The sequence below is a fragment of the Prenolepis imparis genome, unplaced genomic scaffold, assembly GCF_030444845.1.
Source record: "Prenolepis imparis isolate NDT839.2.m4 unplaced genomic scaffold, iyPreImpa1.0 SCAF_6, whole genome shotgun sequence".
NCBI lineage: Eukaryota > Metazoa > Arthropoda > Insecta > Hymenoptera > Formicidae > Prenolepis > Prenolepis imparis.
In genome coordinates this window covers 7,756,814-7,781,266 of record NW_028141164.1, presented here as the reverse complement: position 1 = coordinate 7,781,266, position 24,453 = coordinate 7,756,814, and the positions used below count along the sequence as shown (strand labels likewise).

Sequence of the window (24,453 nt, the reverse complement as noted above, 5' to 3'; positions counted from 1 at the left end):
GCACTTACGTCGTGCGGAACGACAACCGCAAAGCGCTCGTAACGCGGTGCATCCTTGCATTATGCATCGCGCGAACAATCGGCGCGCGGCGCATCAATCTAAGACACGTCCGCCAGCGATAAATCGGATGATATATACAAAGAGGTGCAATGTTACGCGGCACGATATCATCGAACAGGTAATTACCAGAAAGTGCGTTTTATAAAACCACTAGCGTCAGCTCGCTAATTATAGGCTCCCGCTTTTGTGCACCGCCTGCTGTTCTCATGCAGATGAGCTGGCTTCTAGGAATCTACGTGAAAGCGAACCTTATACGATCCTAGAGATCGTTCTATCAGCGTAAAAATATATCGCCACAAATAGTAGCAATCTTTTACGCTAGAATGTATATGCAGTAATTAGGTGCGAATAAGTTCCCGGTCAGCTGTTTTGAAACGATTAAAGAATTTATATATGTGTGCGATCGTTATTACTGAAAATAGCTAATTCACAATCGGATGTTCTTTTAAAGTCTTAAATTTTTAATTGCATCAATGCCTTCTTGTAAAAAATTATAGAAGAATATTAATGATAAAATTTTTAAATCTTGCAGAGAGAATTCTCTCTTAGAATTTACCCCGAAAATCATAGTAATCGTGGGACAATATAGTATGGAAAGAATTTTATGAGAATTTCTTTGATTAATATTTATCACAATAAAAAATAATATCTATCACTAAAGTATAAAATATGTTTGCTTAATTTTACTCAACTATATAATAAAATTAATCAAACATATTTTATATTTTTATTGTGATAGATATTCTTATTTTTCATTGTGATAAAAATTAATCAGAGAAATTCTCATAAAATTCTTTCCATATCATATTGTCTCACGATTACCATGATTTTCAGGATAAATTCTAAGAGAAAATTTTTTCTGTGTAGAAAGATATGTTTTCAAATTTTATTATGCGAAAATTCGTCAAAGAAATATTTATAGTTTAAAACATATAATGCAAAAAGAGGGAAGCATATTGTATGTATATAAAAGTGTACTTAAAAGTACATAAATATTTATTACGTATTTGCCATTTAAATTTAAAGGGATGCTCGTTTTCGTAACGCGAACAGTCGTCGATCAAACGGGTCGCGGACAAACGACACCTTGCGTAATACATTTTTAATTCCAGTAGACACATCGAGCCACGCTCGATATCACTGACGGATCTGTAACCGGATATCGCATAGGCGCATCTCGGTCGTTAAGCCCCGCGCTTTTTGCGAGATACCGTGCGATCCCTATCACTACAAATGAGCGCCATTTGCTCGCACCCCGACGGTATGAAGAGACGAATATACATTGGAATCGACAGTGCAAGCGAGACTCTTGGATACGCGATTTATATTCGCTGTAGTGCATCGACGACGGGATCCTCGTAATTTCCGAAAGTGCTCGAACTGCGTAAAGTTCCCCTTAAAGTTTGCGAGAGTGATTTGACTTCGCGTTTGTAATTCACTCGATTACAATAATTACGTAACAATGTTACTCGTAACAATATCGGGTGTCCCGGAAATAATACACTTATTTGGTTTGACGAATCTTAACAAATTCATACAATTTTTTTGCCAAAAATATCTTTTTTTTAAATTCTAATTTTTTAATTTTAATTTTATTGTAATAGATGATTTTTTAAATAAATTTATTTACTAAACATTAAATGGAAATTATAAGCTTATATACATAAAAAGTAATGAAACTATATATAAAAGCCTTAACGAAATTCTGTTGGTGAAAACATTTTTTATTATTAGGTAAACAAAATAAGTATAAACATTATCGATACGTTTCGACACTTACTTGTATCTTCTTCAGTCGAGTTAAATTATAACATGCTTTTCTTATAGAAGTATAATAATAATACAGATAGATTTCAAATTAAATTCGATCTGTATTATTATTGTACTTCTACACTGAGAGAATTTTCTCTTAGAATTTACCCTGAAAATCATGGTAATCGTGGGATAATATGGTATGAAAAGAATTTTATGAAAATTTCTCTGATTAATATTTATCACAATAAAAATAATAATATCTATCACAATAAAATATGTTTGATTAATTTTACTAAACTGCATAGTAAAATTGATCAAACATATTTTATATTTTATTGTAATAGATATTATTTTTATTGTGATAAATATTAATCAGAGAAATTCTCATAAAATTCTTTCTATACCATATTGTCCCACGATTACGATGATTTTCAGGGTAAATTGTAAGAGAAAATTCTCTCTGTGTATAAGAAAAGCATGTTATAATTTATTATATTTAAATCGACTGAAGAAGACACAAGTGTCGAAACGTATCGATAATGTTTATACTTATTTTGTCTATCTAATAATAAAAATTTTTTTCACTAACATAGAATCTCGTTAAGGCCTTTATTATATAGTTTCATTACTTTTTAAATTTATTTAATAAGACTCATTTGCCAAAATTATATAATTTTCTTGATATTAAAAAAATATAAATTTATAGACGCATTTTCTAAAATACTTTATTTAAATGTATATAGCAAAATTGGTGTATGTATATATATATATATATATATATATATATATATAAATTTTGCCGTATATATTTAAATAAAGTATTTTGGGAAATGTATCTATAAATCTATATCTATATTATTTTAATATCAAGAAAATTATATATAATTTGATATATATAGCAGTCTTATTAAGTTAAATAAATTTATTTTAAAAATCATCTATCACAATGTGAAATTAAAAAATAATTAAAATTAAAAAATTAAAATTGAATTAGAATTTAAAAAATATATATTTTTGAAAAAAAAAAAAAAAGAATTTTATATATAGATGTACGTAATTTTATATAATAAAATTATATGTTAATAATAATATCATGTCAATATATTACGTCAATATAAAATTTTATATGAGACAACAATTGACATATTTCGATGATAAAATTCGTAAAATGTTAACTAGCTAATTATTTTCAATTTCTATAGTCAATTGCTTAAAAATTAATTTCAAGAAGGCCATAACCAGTCATCGATGCTCGAGATCGGATGTTCATATGTATTTGCAAGCGACAAGGGTCCGTCCACACACAATTTGCGCTTATTAATTCAAATTATCGCTGCCAAGTGGGTGTCCAGTAGAGGATATTAAAACCTTTAACCTTTAGCAGGATGAATTATACCGAAGTCTGTCATCTATGACTTTCTCGTAACACTTTGTAAAAAAAAATAAAAAAAATAAAAAAAAAAACCCAAACAGCTTAATGTTCAATTAAAATCGTAAAATCGATTTCAGAATTAATACGTTGTTGAAATATATATGATAATTTTTACAGATCAATCTTACTTCGAAAATCGTGAAGAAGAAAGTTATTTTGAATACGAGACAATTTTAAATAATAATACTTACAATTGTCAATACCTATTTAATTATAATTTATATATTTATAATCAATTTTTAATAATAATTTATATTTGCTAATTAATAAGTTATAGTTAATTTATATTTAATAACTAAATATATATTAATTTATATATAATTTATATTTAATAACTATAGATGTATATAAATATTTAGAGGAATCTCTCTTTAAATTATTTGAAAGAAAGAATTATTATTTCTGAAAAAAAAAATTATAAGTGTAAAAAATATAGGTATTTTACAATCCAGTACTGCTTTATGATAAATTATCTATTTATAATTGATTCGAAAGAAATCGTTAAATTGTACATTGGAGGACCCTTTCGCTTGAATTAACAAGACGATACATTTTCGTGGAAAGCATAGCCAAATGTCAAAGCAGACTTACAGTGATGAACTGCAATTAGGTCGTCGGAGCTTCCATCTGCCGATGAATCATAGATCCATGCGCTGTCGATCATTGCAGAATTATCGGACGCAGGACGCAGGAAAAGAAAGGTAATACAGATCCTATCACTTTCGTCTATATGGCGGAGGCACTGTGCACTCATCATGCGTGACGTCACAGTTCGCCGAAACTGGACGATCCGTAATTCAACACGATGCGAACGAATTAGCCGCGACCGACAACGCGAAATGACACGAAATTACGAGCCCGGCACACACTCGTTCTTCGCGGAAGTCGTTGGACAATTATTTCCGGACGATGTCCCCGGCGAGCCGCGACTTTCGACAGATTTTTCACGAGCAAAATGCACGACTACCGGCGACTCCACTCTCGACCGTTACCGTGAATTTTGTCACTAACAAGAAGGACGCGCGGCTAGATTCGCGACCTTCGCGATTTCCGACCGCTGCAAGTTCATGCGGATGGCCAAAGTGACGCACTCATGCCAATACGATCCACCATTTTTTCTTCCTTGCTGAAACATAATTCGACAAAGTAATGATGATCGATTGCAATAAAACAGACAATTATGCATATATATATGTGTATATATAGGTTGATTGATACCTTTTTGCTAGAATAAAGCCGAAAATTGCAGCAGATCGAGATATATACGACTCGTTTACGAGTGATAGAAAACCGGCCGGCCGGTGAGTAATTTGTCGCGATGTTGCACGAAAATATTACGAATTAGACGAATTAGCAAGATAATTTCGACACTGCTTGATCTCCGCGAAATCCGTTCGACAATTATTTCCAGGCGATGCCTCCGATGAACCGCGACTTTCGACGGATTTTTTTCACGAGCGAAAGAACCAGCGACTCCATTTCCGATGCACGACCGTGAACTTTGTTGCTAAGAATGCGCGACTAGATTCGCGTCCTTCGCGACTTTCGGCCGCTGCAAGTTCATGTGGGTAGCCAAAGTGGCGCACTCACACCAACGCAATGCGCGATTTTTTGTCTAATCATCGATCATAATTTTATCAAGTAATGATGATAGATAATGATAGATTGCAATAAAATAGGCAATTATACATATATATATATGTATATATAGGCTGATACATACCTTTATTTAGAATAAAGCCGAAAATTGCAGCAGATCGAGATATATGATTCGAGTAATAGAAATTTGCCGTCCGGTCAGTAGTTTGCTGCGATGCTGTACGAACAAACGAATTAGACGAATTAGCAAAATAAGCTCGACATTGTGTAATCTCAGCGAAATCCGTTCGACAAATACCTCTGCGCAAGTGCTTTCGGCGAAATTCAATGAAATTTTGGGCGAACGAAGCGGCGACTCGACTCCCGCGAAACGACAGTTGCGTGATTTAGTCACGAAACAAAGAAGTGACACCGATTGGCCGACTTGCTGCACTTTGTTGCACTAATCTAAAATTTTAGTGCTTTTTCATTGAACGCAACTTTAGATTAAATTACGATATACGATTACGACACAGTAAATCATAGTAAATCATACTGTTGATGTATGTTAATTTATCGCATATGTTAAACAAAAAATAAATAAATTATTTATATATATACATTTCTTATTTATTATATCATGTATACATGTAACTATTATGTCCCTAGTTATAGTGTGTTTATAGTGTGTTCTAGAACCGTACATCTGCTTCCATCTAGTGGAAAACGAACGAACCTGCGCGTGAGTTCTCAGAAAATACGTCGGCTCTTACCAACATTGCGGACACGGCCGGAAGCTCATAAAGGTATACATCGCCGGCTGTGAAGATAATAATAATAATAATGACAACGGAAGAGTCGGATGCGGGACGCGTAGCAATGCCCGCCCAGGAACGCCCTCGAGTAGGCTATTGGCCCGATATCCCTATCCCGGGAAAAGGCTGCCATGGCCGGCAAGACCGAACGAACGCGCCAATCGGAGCGCGGCCCCCGGCGAAACAAAAGGTACGTACCGCTTTTTCTCTCCTTTCTCGCATTCTCTCTCTCTCTCTCCCTCTCCGGAAGAGCGAGTTCTCGCGAGACCGAACAAATGATGCCGCGCGGGGTGAGAGCCTCAGGGGTGTCGCGCACCCGGCAAGAAGGATCTTCACTCGGATACCCGACGATCGAGGGGCAAGGGACGACAAGGTTCCCGAGTTTTTGATGTATTAAAACGCGGGCTCTACGTGACACCGAATGCTAAGTAGGCCTTTACATATTGTACGATGGTTTTCGAGTGGCGAAAAGTGACCACTCTCTTTCTCCCTTTCTCTCTCTCTCTCTCTTTCTCTTTCCATTTTATTATCGTTGCTTTTCTGCAAGAACACTGTCATCTGATTGGCTATCGAATTTGACAGCCAATCACGTGTCATTGTACTATCTTTTTGTCTCTAAAGTTTCTTAATTGCAGTGCGCACTCTATATCTTATTATGGTCTATGTTTATGGTTTTCACAGCATGGCAGCCGTTAGCCGTTATTATCGTCTCGTCGCGCTCGATAAATTAAACGATCCACTTGAGTTGAGCGTCGTTCCCGATTGTGGCCAACGATAAGATTTCGATCTACTTAAACGTAGCCGTCTGTATATCTAGTACGTTTAATGCTACGCCGAGATATCGTCGTGCCGGCATCAGGGGAAGCTCCGTTCGAACAGCTGCGGTGAGTGGCGAGAGTCGTCTTCGAGATTGCATAAATATCGTACGTGCATGCAAATTGGCGTCTGATGTCCTGCTGCTGATAGTGTGAGTACATACATATCTGTGCATTAATAGGTATGCTTGTCTATTGGAGAGGTAATTGCATTCTTTGCGATGCAGCTAGTCTTCAACTAGGCTGCAGCTAGTTTCAAGTCGATCTCACATATATGTGTGTTTTTGATTAAGTATTAGATTTCCTCTATTCGCTTGCGCGTTTGCATTTTGCAGAATTTTTTATATTTGAATAAAGTATATTTGGGCATTTAGAAAAGAGAGAGTAAGAGAGATACAAAAAAGAAATGTATTGCAGAAAAGGTAATCACAAATAAAGAAATTTATTAATTTATTTAATTTAATATTAAGAAAACTCTGTTACACATACATATTTGTAAGAAAAATTTGAAAAATATATAGTAATCCGATCCGAGTATATGACATGAATCAGAATTTTGAAACCTTTTTAAATTGTTTTAATTGAAATATTTAAGAAATAAGTATGCACGTTCAGGTAATCAGACACAAAAACATATGTGACTGCGTCAACAGTCATATTCTTATGGTACACAGAGAGAATTTTCTCTTATTGTTGGAATTTATCCTGAAAATCCTGGTAATCGTGCGATAATATGATAAGGGAAGTATTTTATAAGAATTTCTCTTATTAATATTTATCACAATAAAATATAAAATATGTTTGATTAATATTTTACCATACTTTTAGTAAATTTTACTATATAGTTTAGTGAAATTAATCAAACATTTTATATTTTATTGTGATAGAGATTATTTTTTATTGTGATAAATATTAATCAGAGAAATTCTCATCAAATTCTTTTTATACCATACGATTGTCCTACAATTACCATGATTTTCAGAGTAAATTCTAAGAGAAAATTCTCTCTGTGTACTATCTCGCTTTATCTATAATAATAATATTTAAACAAAAGATTTTTTTTTAACTACATTACATGATAATCTACTTTATATGATAAGTTATGCAATAATATAATTATTATTATAATAATTATTAATTATATTATAATATATTATAATATATTATATTATAATAATTAATAATTATAATAATAATAATAATTATATAGTTGCAGAACTTATATAAAGTAAATTATCGTGTAATTAAAAAAAATCTTTTGTTTAATTATTATTATTATAGATAAGCGAGATAGTACACAGAGAGAATTTTCTCTTAGAATTTATCTTAAAAATCATAGTTAAGTATTGAAGTAAGTATTTAAAATTATATATTCAAGGTGCAGGCACACTATATACATATACATGTATATACATATAAACCATAGATTTAAGAGAATTTTCTCTTAAAATTTACCCTGAAAGTCATGGGTAATCATGGGACAATATGGTATGGAAAGAATTTTATGAGAATTTCTCTGATTAATATTTATCACAATAAAAATAATAATATCTATCACAATAAAATATAAAATATGTTTGATTAATTTTATATTTGATTGATTATTCTATATATAGTTTAGTAAAATTAATCACACATATTTTAGATTTTATTGTGATAGATATTATTATTTTTTGTTGTGATAAATATTGATCAGAGAAATTCTCATAAAATTCTTTCCATACCGTATTATCTATTATCCCACGATTACCATGATTTTCAGGGTAAATTCTAATTGTAAGAGAAAATTCTCTCTGTGTATGTATATATAGTGTGCCTACACCTTGAATAATCTTGAATACTTACTTCAATATTTAACTATAATGAAAGGCAAGCAATTTTCTACTTAAGCTGTCTCGCGTGTAAACCGGACACACATGACAGATATCGTCAACACATTAAAACACGTTCTTATACGGTCAATGAATAGGTCATTCCGTTGGACTTACCGGAACGGCACTTTTTACCGCCGTTTCTCCATAGTCAGCGCGCTTATTCTGTTTGTTTGTAGTCTCTCTTATTTAGCCGATAATCGTTCTTTTCCTCGAGACCTATAATTTGCGGCCCGATTGGGTGCCGGTGCGAGTCAATTAGGGCTCCAGAAACCGGGGCGACGAAATGGAGCGACGGTTGCAACCTCGTGCGCTCTTTGGTCTTTATTTTTGAGCATTTCAAAAGCGTCTCGTCACGTCCTGTCTGTATTCTCCCATTTTTCGATTCGATTTCGCCGCCAATGTACCAAAAAAAAACGTCTACTTTAACGTATATATTACGTATATAATACAATATTTTATCCTTTGAAACAAATCTTTTGACATTTGCTGAGAATATTTTTTTATTTCTATACATTGAAGTTATTGATCGAAACTTGTATCGAATAAGTAAGTTTTATAAGCCCAGAGATAGGGACAGAGTATTCATGCTTAGTTTATTTGAAAGATTGAAAATAAAATTAGCACACACAGAGAGAATTTTCTCTTAGAATTTACCCTGAAAATCATGGTAATCATGGGACAATATGGTATGGAAAGATATTTATGAGAATTTCCCTGATTAATATTTATCACAATAAAAATATTAATATCTACACGTTAAAATATAAAATATGTTTGATTAATTTTACTATACAGTTTAGTAAAATTAATCAAACATGTTTTATATTTTATCGTGATAGATATTATTTTTATTGTGATAAATATTAATCAGAGGAATTCTCATAAAATTCTTTCCATACCATATTGTCCCATGATTTTCAGGGTAAATTCTAAAAGAAAATTTTCTCAGTGGCATAAGGAAACGTGTGTATATGGAAACTGCAGCTGCAATAATTACTGTTATCATTATAATAAAATAATTCATTATGTCTATGTAAATTTTGCAGTCTATTTTGCAGTGATCAAACTATAATACTAAAAAAACATTGTCTACTTGACTTAGGCCCTGCGCACATTAGAAAAAATATTATAAGAATAAATATTATTATATTAGGAATAAGAATTATTTAAAAATAATAAAATTGAAAAGACTCTAATATAAAAATACAAATTCGGGTATAAAGGACTAATAAGAACTAATAAGTTAGTAAAAGTTTTTTATATACTCGAATTTGTATTTGTATATCAGAGTTTTTCGATTTTATTATTTTAAAATAAAATAATTTCTATTCCTAATATTTAATATTTATTCCTAATATTTTCTCTATTGTGCGCAGAGCCTAAGTCAAGTAGACAATGTTTATTTTAGTATTATAGTTTGATCACTGCAAAATAGACTGCAAAATTTACATAGACATAATTAATTATTTTATTATAATGATAACAGTAATTATTGCAGCTACAGTTTCCATATACACACGCGCGTTTTTCATTATATAAAAATTAATCATTATTATTATATGCAGTCAGATATTAAACATATTTATAATTGAAATAGAGAACCTTCTCGATTTTATTTTTAGAAATCAGAAACTCTCGCATTCCAACGATTTTAAAAATATTGTCATATAATTTATCTTGATATTTGAGCATTCTTGAGCATTCTAAGCATGAATAAGAAACCTACCTGAATAAACCTGGATAAACTTGTTCTCATTCGTACAAAATAGAAAAAATCCATCTAGTAAAAATTTCTGGAAATGGATCTGGCAGATTAGTCTGTAAAGGTTTTGTTTTCATAGGACCTTCTTTCATGGTCAATGTTATTCTTAGCACTTAACATTTCCAGCCATACTTAGCAATTCTCCACAAGATATTATCTTTTTCTCACACACACACATACACATACAATCAATTATTTAAATTAAATTAAATCTAATTTTACGATCTCCCTCTAAGCAAAAGATATTGTGATAAGGGATACTTTGCGCAAAGATAATTGCAAAATAATTTCTGCCAAATCCGCATGCAAAACAGCTGCGACATAGTCGTCCGGCAAACGCGGCAAAATAAACGTAAGGGGTCGCGGGGCGTGAAAATCAATTTGATAGACGAGCGTACGCGTGCCGAATTACCTCTACGTGATGTCGGGGCCGTTTCGCCATTTTCGCCATTACATTAACGACGAGACGCGTCGCGCCGTGCCGGCTCGACTTCCCGCGGTGGTTACAACCGTATCGTAATGCCAACGTTGGCGAACAATGGGGGTAACATCGCGATCCCAGGCACGTCTCGATTCCGCGGCTCGGGCGGGATTCGGGAGGCGGTACATTAATTAAGGTCCTGCGGAAGGTGGCCATTTTCCGAATTTGTACTTAGCGAAACGCAACGAATTTAATGAATAAAATTTCGGAGTCTGATAAAATTGTCATTCTGAACGACTAAATATCATAAAACCTAGTGCATCTCGTTCCACTTTCAATCATATTTTGGAAAAATATTAGAAGCTAATAAAATGTTGCAAATATTTTATCAAAATATTACATGTACAATATTTACATATAATTAACATTTATACAATATAATTAACGTGTAAAGCGCGATCTTTTTCCCTTTTTCTCTCATTGTCATCACAGAGAGAATTTTCTCTTAAAATTTACCCTGAAGAGCATGATAATCATGGGACAGTATGGTATGGAAAGAATTTTATGAGAATTTCTCTGATTAATTTTATTAAAAGTATGGTAAAATTAATCAAACATATTTTTTAAAAATTCTTTCCATACCATATTGTTCCACGATTACCATGATTTTCAGGGTAAATTCTAAGAGAAAATTCTCTCTGTGACTCTCAACTTTCGGGGGGATTGACAAGAAAAAATTAGTCTCCGCATTTCAATTTAATCAAAACAAGATATTGATAGCGTGATAGGAACAGTAATTAACAAACAGCACCATCGCGACTTTATCGTCGCGCCTAGATGATTATTCGTTCAATTACGCAACTACGGGGTGCTCCAATTCCCCTCCACCAACTGGCTTACGTGTCCTCCCCGGGTTCATTAAAAGTACGCACAGGATTTTGATCGGGATAGAAACGCCGATTAATCTTTTTTCGCGCTCGATATAATCCTCGACGGTGCGAGGCAGTAATCCGGACCGCTGTCACCGTGTCTGTAGGTCCTGGAACTCCATCCGACGGATGAGACGGATTACAGCTCGTACCAAATTAACCTTTGTCTCTTCTCTCGCAAGTTTCCCTTTTCCTCCCCGTCTTCCGGACCGCTCTCTCGCAGCCGCCCCCGATGTCTCGGCTTTACACGAGAACTCACTCAACTGCGCGATAACGTAAAGCTAGAGAACTGCATGTGATGACACAACACAACAGGTGTCCATAGAATGTCCCGATATGGATCTACAGATCCTCCGGTTTTACCGGAGAACACGTCTGGTCGAATCCATTTGCGACGTGGTTGATCCTCTCGTTTCGCCACTTCGCTGCTGTAGATCCTCTTTGTGCTTCTATATTATATGAAGGGAGGGATTAAACACGAATCGAAGCGTGTGTGATAACAAGTTAATTATTCGGCAATCGGCTTTTAATGATTTATTATGTATTGACAATGTACATAATGTGGAAATCAAACACAAAAAGGATCTTGAAATGTCAACCAATATCGCGAGAAAATAACATTCTCAGAATTATATGAAACACTAGGTATAAATTACATAATATAAGGCTAAATCAAGAATCTCAAAATTCCCAATTTACTAGATATATTTACATTTGACAAATGAAACATTATTAATAGATATAAAAAATCAATTTTATAGTAGGAAGCCATGTGTTTTAAGAATAATCAAAAATATAACATAACAAATGCAAAATCAACTTATACATAAATTGCGTATCTTTATATTATTTCAGAAATGATAAGCGTTTTTTTAAATATATTTTTTTCTTATAGTATAATGTAATATCTCTCAAAAGCGAACAAAATTCAAAAAAGAAAAGTATGTCCATCCGCCAATCGTCCTCCGCTTACAAAATGGCGTTTCCATCGCCGAAGGGTGGTACAGAGAGAGTGTACATTCCAACCCTCGTACCAACCCCTGAGCGATCCGAGGGGTAGCGAGCACGTAACGTTATGTAACCGTATACATGCCTAAGATCCTGGAGGGCTGGAAGGGAATCGGGCTTTGTCGCCTAGCCATGTGTCCCTAATGCGACTCCCGTGGGGGGTCATTTCTATTCTATTTCCCTTTCATGGGGTGTGCCGAACGGACGACCCTCTCTCCGCGCGCCGCCCTTATCGCTTATGGTAAACGCATCACGGAGACTCTCGTAAGGGTGCTCTCTGCAGATTGACGTAAAATCAATGAACGAAGTCAATGGGCCCCTCGTCCCGTTTACTCGGGGAGCGTAGAAGAGTATTATACGAGTTGTAACACCTCGTTCAGCCGTGGATAACGCGCCTCTTAATTGCGTGCAGAAACAGTACGAGCAGGCTTATAGTTATACGAAAAATGCCTGTGTTGTTGTTCCCTTTTACCGAATGCTAGAGAAAGCGCGCGGTCTTGATTATCTAATTTTATCCCAGGACTTGTTTCTTAGATCAAAATTCTGACGATAATGTGGATAGAAAGAGAGAAAATTCAATTAATGATAACTCTGACGTGTTGCTTTATTTGGCTGTAGACGCTCAGAAGTCTCTGGAAAATAATTCGATAAGGAACGACAAAATTTACGCGATGAATAATTGCATGATCTAATTAATAAACTGTCCTCGAACTTTTTACCTTGCTTTGACGTTTCTTGACTTGTAAAAAGAATGATGTATATATACTCGTATAGCTTTTATCATATTTCAGAATACATGCATCTAATATTGAATACAGTTTATATAGAAATGCAAAGAGAAGTAGCGATATCTTATTTACATAATGAATTCAGAAAAAAGTTAATTCATGAATCGAAAAGAAGATACTATAGTTCTGTGTGTAATTAAATTAAATAGAATTATTAATTTAATTTTTTTTAAAGATTACATTAAAAAATTTAAAGAGAAAAAATTAATTACTAAAATTATTTTATATCTAATATATTAACGAGTTAAATCCTATCGTCTGTCCACAGTTTAAACATTTAAGAATTTTAGTAGTAAATGGTAGTTATGTGAGTGTGATTCTCCATCGCTTGCACATGCGAAACGATCGCAATCCTAAGAACCATTACGAAGAAACAGTTCTTCGATTACGACAGCCGCGGGACGTAATTCATCGCAATTAGCCGCAATAACGGGAAGCGACGTTCAATGATGACATTAAATCGCGACACTTGCGCGACGACGCGAAGGGACCTTCACCTCTTTCTCGACGACGCCTCAGATTTAAATTGAATACCATCAATCTCGAGAGTCACGCTGGCGGACCATGCGAGGAAAATAAAAAAAACCCGTTTCGTAGACTAATTTCCGCGCCGGTTTATTTATATCCACCATGCGTGTAATCGACACTTGGCTACCGTGCGACGTAGTATAGGAGAATAACGTGGTTAAGCTCTCGCAGCCCGGGGCTCTCGTAAAGAGTGGAAGAGTCATCGTCGCTAACGAGATGCCGGACACTCGAAGGCCCGTCATTGACGTCCTCTTTCGAGGATATCTAGTCCCCCGCGACAGATAGTATCGCTGTTAAGATTCTCTCGGAGGGGACTCGCTGTACAACAAATATATATATATATAGACCGCGCGATCGTTGCCATTAAATCGCGCGAGTCTCTTTGAAATCCTCCATGGATCGTCTTTGATGCGCTGACATATCGGTGAATGCCTTGACGTTTGATGTCAGCGCGATGGGCCTGAATTTATATAGTAAGAGTTATTTAGGTCGCGATAATTGTGACGTCAGCTGCTGGCAGACGTTACGATACGATTTTGTATATGAATGTAGAATATGCGTCCTTTCATGTGCCACCTGCGAGGTGCGTACAAACTTAATATTATACCGTATCCATTCATATTTCTATTTGAGAAAACATACACATTAGAGTTTAATATGCAAAATAATAATATGACAGCGCGTATTACCGCCGATAAAATTTGATTTTTAAAATTAATGTCAAAAGTTTTTTATTTTTTTGCGAATATGTAATAGAATTTATTCTCAATTATTTGTTATACTTGATTTATACATTGATCCTTGATTCTGTTGTTTCATCTCTAATTTTTTTCTGTACTATTCAAATCGTACAATAACTTTCCATCACGTAGAATTGAAAATCACAGGGCTGGTGTTGCTCGCGTCTCCGCCAACGTGCGAAAAACCCATCGCGCAACTCGACGCACAATTACAACATAAAACATTTCTAATTCACTCTCTTCGGAGAACGGACGCTCTCTCTCTTTCTTTCTCTCTTTTTGTTTGCGGTTTACGTTCGCAGAGACACGGAACGAGCGATCTCTCTCGAGAATCGGCACCTCCGTTCTCGGTGCGGAGCGGAGATCAAGTCGCGCGCACGTTAACGGGAGTTTTCCGCGGAAACGAAATAAAAATGACGGCGCGAAATGTTCTCTTCCGAACAGGTAATTCCCGGCATTTCGCCTCCCTTTTCCTCCCCCTCGCTCGTGTCCCTATCGCTCGCCCCCTCGACTTTCTTCCTCTCCCTCCCGGAACTAGCGAGCAACAACAACGGGGCACTCTCTTACCCCCATTGGGCGCCGACGACAACCCCCCCGCGAGCAGCAGTTCTCGGGGGTTGAACGGTTGTCGAACGGATTGCTTTTTGTTCTGCGCCTCCGTGTCCCGTCCTTTGTTTCCGCGAGTCGCCCTGCCGTGAGGAAATGACAAACAAATGAGCACCGTTGTGTATAACAGCCACCGGCCACCCCCGCGTCGTCATGGCGATGCGACGTGACGATCGACGTTTTTAACTCGTCGCTGCCGCCGGATATGCCGGCCTCTTGGTGCGCACGATCGACGCACGATGTGCGACAAACGTCGAATGATCCGCGAAGAAAAGTCACCCCTATCTCGCTAGAGATAGAATCTTGAATTTACATGTAATGATCGCACGATTGGTTATTTTAATTAAGCTCTCTCTTTCTCGGATATATTATACATTTAATATATATACTGATTGTTTTATTTGATAAAAATTTTAATTGATTGACTAATAATCTTGACACATCAGTTGGCATCTAGTTTGACATTTCAGCTGTCAGAATTCGAAGATGTATCTGCACGACGAAAGAAATCATTGTTCTCGCATTAGAAAAAATAATATATCTTTTATATCGGCCAATCAATTCATAAAAAACGATACATAAAAAACAATGAAATATACAATCAAAGCACATCAAAGATTAGCAAATTGATTTTAATCATCGATTTACGCAGATTAAGTACAAGAAATACATTTGATACAAGAATTAAAATAAACGAACATGCCGAGGAGATGCATCACACATTCACGCGAGTTATTTTTTTTTAATAAAATTTTTTATCGTATATTAGAATGCTGGGGCTTTTGTATTAGAAATAAAATGGCGTCTCCACCATGCTTTTCCAAGAGAAAGAGGCGATAACGCGCGTATATACGGCGGGGATTGCTCGGCCACGGGGGTCGATCGCGTATGTGCCATTCAAAGTCGATGAAGAGGTGAGCCGTGGCGTTTTCGCCGGCTGGACCTCGTAACTATCGATTGTGCTTCAAAGTCGATTGTGTCCCCATTATGTACGCAAGAAGGGGAGAAAGAAGACGCGGGGTAACGCGGCAAGGGGTGACGAGGGGCGGGAAGGGAAGGAAGGACGAAGGGGTGACTCTGTTCCGGATGTCGGTGGGAGAAAGAGAGGTAAGAGAAACAGGGACACCCCTAAAGTACGGGCCGTCCAATTGACTCCGCCATATTGAGTTTGGTTCTATGGGCTCTCGAGCACACAGGCTCTTGGAATTGAGACACGTTATACGAAGGTCCGTCCTTCGTGGAAGGCTTTGGTAACTTCGTTACGGGGTTTCTACGTGAGCAAAATCCAAGCTGCCCGAAGGTATATCACCCGGCGGCTTCCGCCTTCGGCGCTATCTAGAAGTCCGACGTTCGAACGTCGATACGGCTAATTAATTGTACACCATTTCGCCCTCGAAAGAATTAATTATCGTACGCGAGGAAAGTTACTTGTCACGAAACTATAGAAAAAGTTATTACGTTGTGTCTGGATACTGATTAATTATTTGGATATTTCAACGCGATATTAATATGATACACATATGATATAATTTGGCTTATTTTAATTAATAAAAAATACATGCTTTAATTAATTAATTTTACTAATACTTAAACTTTAATGGTATAGTTTTATTTGATTAGTATTTGCTTCTTTAGACACACACAATCTTTGCAAATGCAAATCAAAAGATTACAAGTATAAGATATCGTAGTCTTGTAAATATTCAAAATGCAGGCCATGGTATATTTAGCTGCTCCAGATACCCGAGCGGGTCCCGGATAGCAAGAATCTTCCACCGCGATATGTATCAAATTATCCTTATAATAGAAAATGGTGGCAACGTTACACCTACCAGGTGTCGTGCTACGAGGCGCCAAAAACGGTGCTCGTCATGAGAATGGCGCGGTGAATAACAATGCATCTTCGCTGCACACAATAATGCCGACACAATGCTCGTTTCTGACTACAATAGGTGTTGCTTTAATGGGAGTCCGGTTGCAACCAGGGTTCCTGTTGAAACCACCTTCGCTATACGATTTTCCCGTGCGTGTAAACAGCAATCGCGATCTTTCTTTCTCTCTTTTTCTTTTTTTCTCTCTTTCTGTCTCCCATCGGATCGTTCAACGAAAGGAATACATACGTCTTAATGCTTGTAACGTCAAGATTTCGAAACGCGAAACGGCCAAGTAGCGCAAAGCTCTCGAGATCGTTTTATTCGTTGGAAAACTCGATCGATCGCGAATATCCACCTGTAACACAGAAAAACTTAAATAAATATCTTGCTCGAGAAGATTGTGTAACTGGCGAATAACGAAAGAGACACTTCCAATATACTTAAGAAACATAGTAGAAAAGAGGAACTCGTTTCTTGCGAAGAGAACAAGTTGCAGACAAACATGAATGAATCGAGTCGCACATAATTTTAATGTATTTACAAGATTGCAAGGTTCGAATTAAATTACAGTTTTATGGTCTCCGGTATATCGTTGCGTTTTGAAAACTCATCGCCTTTATGGCATATCATGTAGAAATATTTTATATCCGGTATATCGAAACGCGCACAATGTTCTTCAGCAATCGATCGATGAAATATGCTATGCTCATTCAATGTTTGTTCGATCGAAACGAGATAAGAAATCGTAGTAGACGCACGTAACGTAGGCGAAAAATCGGCTGTTTGACTCGTTTACTTGCACCAAAGCAAGCTTGCATTGTAAGGAAGTGCGCCGGGACGCAAATCAAAATGCAGTCGCTACCGAAAGGACACTCCAGCCTCTGGAGTGTCCTTTGCTATTACTGTGAAGGACTTCGCAGTGCTTGACGAATCACTCACTAATTGCGTTCGTGACATGGTCCAGAACTAACAAACGGTTCCTTCGCGTGGAATATAATGATTTTTTGCCGTCATGTGCATTTTGTCGATATGCGCGAACGAAATCGCTGCATATATAATGATGCATAAAAATAATCCGCGATTATATAATATTTTAATCTACTTAATCTGATATATAGAATATTGTTATTTTTAACAAATATACATGCATGCGCACACACACGCAATACATGTGATTATATATATATATATATATATTAATTAATATTAAATATATGTCGATTGAATGAAGTTAAAAATTTGTCTAATAGAATTTGCAATTAATTAAAAATCTGTATTTCGGATAAAACGTATATCGGAGTATCTCTCTCTGTTTCTGTCTCTCTCTTGCTATTATTCCCTATTGTCCTAATGATGGATAATCATAAGGCTCTCCTTGAGAGTCTCATTACGAATCAAGGACCCCTTAATGGCTCCTATGAAACTCATTGGCCATTTAACGCCGAGGACACGTCACGATGTTGAATGATTGACAAGTTCGAGAGCGAATTTTCTCGTCAATCCCATTTCATCTTACACATTTATGATCGAAATTTTTATATATCTATAAAAATTTTTTATATTATTATTATTTTATTATTATTTTATTGTTAGTTTATTTTATATATTTTTATACAACAGATTATGTATAATTTTATATAAAACATGACAAAATTCTTATATACATATACTTCTAGAAACTGTAAATTACACCTAATTTTTTTTCTTCAAATTCTGTGAAACAACTGGAATGATCGTATACGATAAAGAAACTATATTATATTAATGTTAATATTATTCATTATATTAATATCAATCTTAAACTTGTATTGCTATTATATATTTAATATATGTCAAATGTTAATATGTAGATAATATTGCAGTTTTATTAATACGGCATCATATACTCGATACGTGCGTAAGTTTTAACAATGGCAGTCTCTCCATACTTGCGTACGTACGGTCGACACCCTTTACACGTTCCCCTTGCGGAAACGCGACGTCTCCATGGTTACAACATTGAAACCCCGCTAGGGGATGACAAAATGGAGAGGCGCAATACTCGGCCCGACAAAAGCGAAGTAGAATCGAAGAACGCCGTTGACTACCCTCGTATTTGAAAGGTCGATTTCTATATACAAAGTGCTCCACGTAATCGCACTTTGCTGATAATGCACTCGCTGATAATTAAAGCCATCCTATGGCAGAGCAATGTAGCACTTCAACAAATCAATTCAAGAAGTCGACTTTTTTGCAAACAGTTATCAATCTTTAATGTGTCGGTTAATCTTTTCTTAAATCTGCGTAAGTACACATATGCATATAGAACACAATTTTAATACACAATTTTAATAATACAAATACATATAATACGTACCTATATTAATTTTCTGTTAAGTTAACAATTTTATAGTCATACAGTTGAGCTAATAGTTTTTATACAGTTCATTTATTTAACATACTATCAGTATCTCAATTTTGAAACAACTATAATTAGTTAGAGAGGTTTTATTATTTCACAGACAATTATTTTTCGCAAGATACATTTTAATTTACTGATATTGATAATTTCAATTTAAAACATAAAGTAACATATTGCAAACATAAAGTATATGAGAAAATCAGTCTGTGAAATAATAAAACCTCTCTAACTAATTATAGTTGTTTCAAAATTGAGATCAATCTTTAATGTGTCGGTTAATCTTTTCTTAAATCTACGTAAGTACACATATGCATATAGAACACAATTTTAATACACAATTTTAATAATACAAATACATATAATACGTACCTATATTAATTTTCTGTTAAGTTAACAATTTTATAGTCATACAGTTGAGCTAATAGTTTTTATACAGTTCATTCATCATTTATTTAACATACTATCAGTATCTCAATTTTGAAACAACTATAATTAGTTAGAGAGGTTTTATTATTTCACAGACAATTATTTTTCGCAAGATACATTTTAATTTACTGATATTGATAATTTCAATTTAAAACATAAAGTAACATATTGCAAACATAAAGTATATGAGAAAATCCCTTTCTAAAAAGAAGGCATGTTATTGACATTCTTGTCGCTTTTCCACGATGTTGATTAGCTGCCTCGATCCTCGATTCGCGATTGTGTTATATTCATAGCATCGAGCAGCTATCATCGCGAGGGTTAACAGTTTGACAGTTTATCCAAAATAAAATTAAATAAAATAATATATTATGTTTTAAATAATATGTTATACTTTAAACTTGATTAAAATTTTTGACAGTTATCAGCTGATTTCTGTCAAAAAATATTCATCGTGAATAAAGTATTATAACATATTATATTACTTACAAAATATTATTTTAATTTTAATAATATGTTGTAAATAATATAATATGTTATAATATATACTTATTTGTCCGCGATTAATATTTTTTGACAGAAATCAGCTGATAGCTGTCAAAAATATTAATCGAATATAAAATATTAAAACATATTATTTAAAACATGTTATTATTTTATTTAATTTTATTTTGGACAAACTGTCAAACTGCTAACCCTCGCAATGACGTCTCGATGCTATAAAATAAATATAACGCACAACGCAAATCGATGCAGCTAATTAATATCGCGAAAAAGAGGCAACAATACTTGCGAGAATCGACTTCTTTTTTAGAAAGGGATTAAAATAACACAAGCGCGATTCGTCAATTTTATGTTAAAAAGAATGATACAGTTATCAGCTGATTTCTGTCAAAAAATATTAATCGCAGATAAAGCATTATAACATATTATTTACTACATATTTACTATTTTAATTTTTATAACCTATTATTATTTTAAATTTTAATTAGCAAATTAACACTTTATTAATATTTTTTGACAGAAATCAGCTGACTAAAGCGTTAATTTGTTAATTAATTTTTAAAATAAGTATATGTTATAAAAATTAAAATAATAATATGTTTTAAACAATATGTTATGGTACTTCAAACTCGATTAATATTTTTTGACAGTTATCAGCTGATTTCTGTCAAAAAATATATTATTTGAGTTTAAAGTATTATAACTGTATATAACATTATTATTTTAATTTTTTTAAACATATTTTTATTTTAAAATTTAATTAGCAAATTAACGCTTTAATCAGCTGATTTCTGTCAAAAAATATTAATCAAGTTTAAACAAACTTTATATAAAAATATCATTCTTTTTTATATAAAATCGAAAAACGGTGTAATGCGCACTTGTGTTGTTCTAGTAAAACAAAACTTAAATAGTGTTAAAATAGCACAATGCATGTGACTGTATATGTATATAATAATATATGCAGATTCTGAGATATTTCTTTCTTTTTCAAGGTATTAATATTTTCAAAGTTAACCATGAAAAGAGGAAGTGAAAGGAATATACAGCGCAATTGTATTTCGGATTGCCGACAATGTGAGCCAGGTGAAGATTACATCGTGATTCACGCGGTCTTTCGATGGTACCCGCATCGACACTATCTGTCATCGGAAACGCTACGAATCAGGACTACGCTACGCACGAAATGCGAAACGTCACGTTCCTCAACGTCCACCCTAACCGGAACAATCTGAGCGATTGTATCTGTACGTTTCTACGATATTATCATCTCGTCCTGTCTTTTTCTCTCTTTCTTTCTTAACAATAAAATATTAAAATATTCGCCTTTATCTCTGTTAAAAGCAAGTTGCAACATTATAATTCTTCTCGTGTAATCTATGTGATATTAAAAATTGTATGAGAGAAATTTTGACTTAAAAGATATCTTGGGACAGAGTACAATCATTCTTTCTAAGCTATTTTTTTATTATTTAATAATTATGTTATGTTGACGCTGCTAATTATTAATTTTTAAAAGAATGCTAACTCATAATAGTAAAAAATTAAATTATATAATTTATTACCATATCATTTTAATAATATAAAAATTACATTTAGGATGCATTCATGACAACAACGTTATGTGGAGACTAAATATGACAACTGTCAAAAAGTGGGAAAAATCTTCCTGGTGGTTGATAAACAAAGGAGGATAAAATGACTACTCCTGGTGTAGGAGCGGATAGTCTAATCCCGGATGAGACGACGGCGGATGTGCGACGACGACGGCGACGGAGACGAAGGTGGAAGCGAGAAACGGCGCAGACACATCTCTCGGATTACGTCTTAACAAGCTCCACGACGTTCATTTGTCTTATCCGCTGCCGCTAATGCGACAGCAGCTGTTGAAATGATTAATTCGGCGCGAGGACGCCGTCTTGTTCCGCTCCGCCCGAGCATTCGATTTTGTCGTCGCAGATGCGTCGCGGTTAATCAGCGCATTGCGGTTAATCATCGTCGTTGCGAAATACAAAGGTAAACGAATAGCGTTCGAATTTAACTAGAAATGCGACTTTGCCGTTTATGAAATCTATGTAACAATAATTTAGAAGGCATACATATATCGAGAGAAAATTGTGGCTTTGAACGGTCTACGAGTCCTACACATTTAACATCGAATATTTTTATATAAAGTCAAGCCTAACTGATAGACCTCGATAATCCAGTTTGACATGTATGAGTGTTAATTCAATCTAATTCTAAACGTTAGTAGACAATTGCATAACTGTGATTAAATTCAACGCGCAAGGTGTTCCATCGTACGATCGCGTACATTGTTCATAAGAGAAACCCTACGTGCGACCGCTCGCACCCTGTCCAAACAAATAGAAGCGAGCGCGCAGCAATCTAATTGGATTAATTTTCAATTTGTCGGGGCCACCTGTCGTCGCGATGCACCGATCGCGTGTGCCGATCGATGACTAATCCGCGAGAACGAGAAAACCCACGACCCACGAACGAGACTGTCGAGCGCGGTCGGAGCCGATTATTAGAGTTGCGCGTAGAGGAACAAAGAGGCGCGGAGCGACAATTGTGCCTCATCGCGCGGATATAGAGTTACAGACGTGCGAGCGGAGAAAATGAGCGGCGAATATTAAGCCGGCGTAGCAAAATGGCCGACTGGGCGAGAAAAAAAATAGGGACGCACTAGATCTCTCTTTCTCTCGTTCGTCACACGACGAGCGGGAGAGACGCGTAATGAACACTCGGCTCCACACACTCCGCTCGTCGGGTTACGACGTGACGCGGGTCGAAATTTTGCCGCGTCGCTAACGCATGCGTGACGCGCGCCGATCGAAAGCCCCGCCCGGTCATTCTGCCTTTGTTTAATTCACGCAGTATCTACGCCCACGATAACAGTGGTGTAACTAGAAGTTGTCTTGTAAACCTCGCTAGAGAATGCCTTTAAAAATTTTTAAACAAATGAGAGTACACCTCCAGTATAACTCTAAAAAACTAAATTTTAAGAAAAGAGAAAACAAGAATTCGACTCTAGGATCTTAGGCAAAGATTCAATAGTTGAAGTTGAATAAAGTAGTTATCTGAGTTCTTTATCAACATTTAATTATGTCATTTTATATTTTTTGTATATGTGTACATGTGTGTGTATGCTATGCATATTACATTATTATAAAACGAGAATATAACTCGAAGAAATAAAGAAATATATAGAGATTAATGTTATCAACATGTAAATTAAAATATTATTGAAAATAGGATCTTTACTGAAGGTATTTTCTCTTTGTTACATTATAACGCGACCGATATAATATGACCTATAATTAATGTTTCTAATCATCATTTCCAATCAGATGAGAGAAATAGAACCGATTCTTTTTTCTGATAACGATAGATTGTTTACAAGTCAACTTTAGAATTATTTTTGACATCAATATTTTCGCGAATTCTCGAGGGTAGATATTCTCTGACATGTAAAAAATGTCTGAAAAAACTTATATAATTTCATAAAAATGGAAAATTTTTAATTAGAGGAATAAGATAAATATCTTATAATTTATAATTCCATTTTATTTTATATTTAAAACAGCTTACGAATTATGGACTTATTTTTACATTGAATTTTTAATTAGAAAATAATTGTAATATAGACGTATATACAAAAATAGAACTACGAAGTAACTCAACAATAACTGGTAGCGTGGCCGAGCGGTCTAAGGCGCTGGTTTAAGGCACCAGTCTCTTCGGAGGCGTGGGTTCGAATCCCACCGCTGCCAATTTTTTTGCACAGATTTCGTAAATCTATATTTTACGCAGAGAGATAATATTTTTACTTCGAAATCACGACACAATGTTCATTATGAACTATTAATGTATGATCGTTTATTATCGATATAAATATGCTACCTTCTTGTCAATAATTAAGTGTTACTAGATTATCAGTTGTCAGTAAATGAGTGGGCTACTTATTTGCATTTTAATTTTTTTACATAGGTCAAAAATATTGCAATTAATAGTATATAAATAAATAAAAGAATAATATACAAAATCTAGGAAATCGTATTCTGTGGAAATGCTGATTAATTTAGATTCTAAAATATGTGATTCGGATGCTATAATCAGTTTATATTTCGAAAT

General features: G+C 34.7%; 1 long non-coding RNA gene and 1 other non-coding gene across 3 annotated transcripts; both read left to right on the top strand.

Moving 5' to 3' along the window:
- The first annotated feature begins 6,377 nt into the window (after window positions 1–6,377).
- Window positions 6,378–22,443, top strand: LOC145937491 (uncharacterized). Of its 2 annotated transcripts, none has more exons than XR_014425566.1 (3): window positions 6,378–6,607; window positions 21,312–21,563; window positions 21,916–22,443. It is a non-coding gene; the product is annotated as an uncharacterized LOC145937491 (long non-coding RNA). The 2 variants fall into 2 exon arrangements; XR_014425567.1 differs by lacking the exon at window positions 6,378–6,607 and adding an exon at window positions 18,828–19,268.
- A 1,567-nt stretch (window positions 22,444–24,010) lies between these two features.
- Window positions 24,011–24,092, top strand: Trnal-aag (transfer RNA leucine (anticodon AAG)). Its single transcript has one exon. It is a non-coding gene; the product is annotated as a tRNA-Leu (tRNA).
- Window positions 24,093–24,453: the final 361 nt, after the last annotated feature.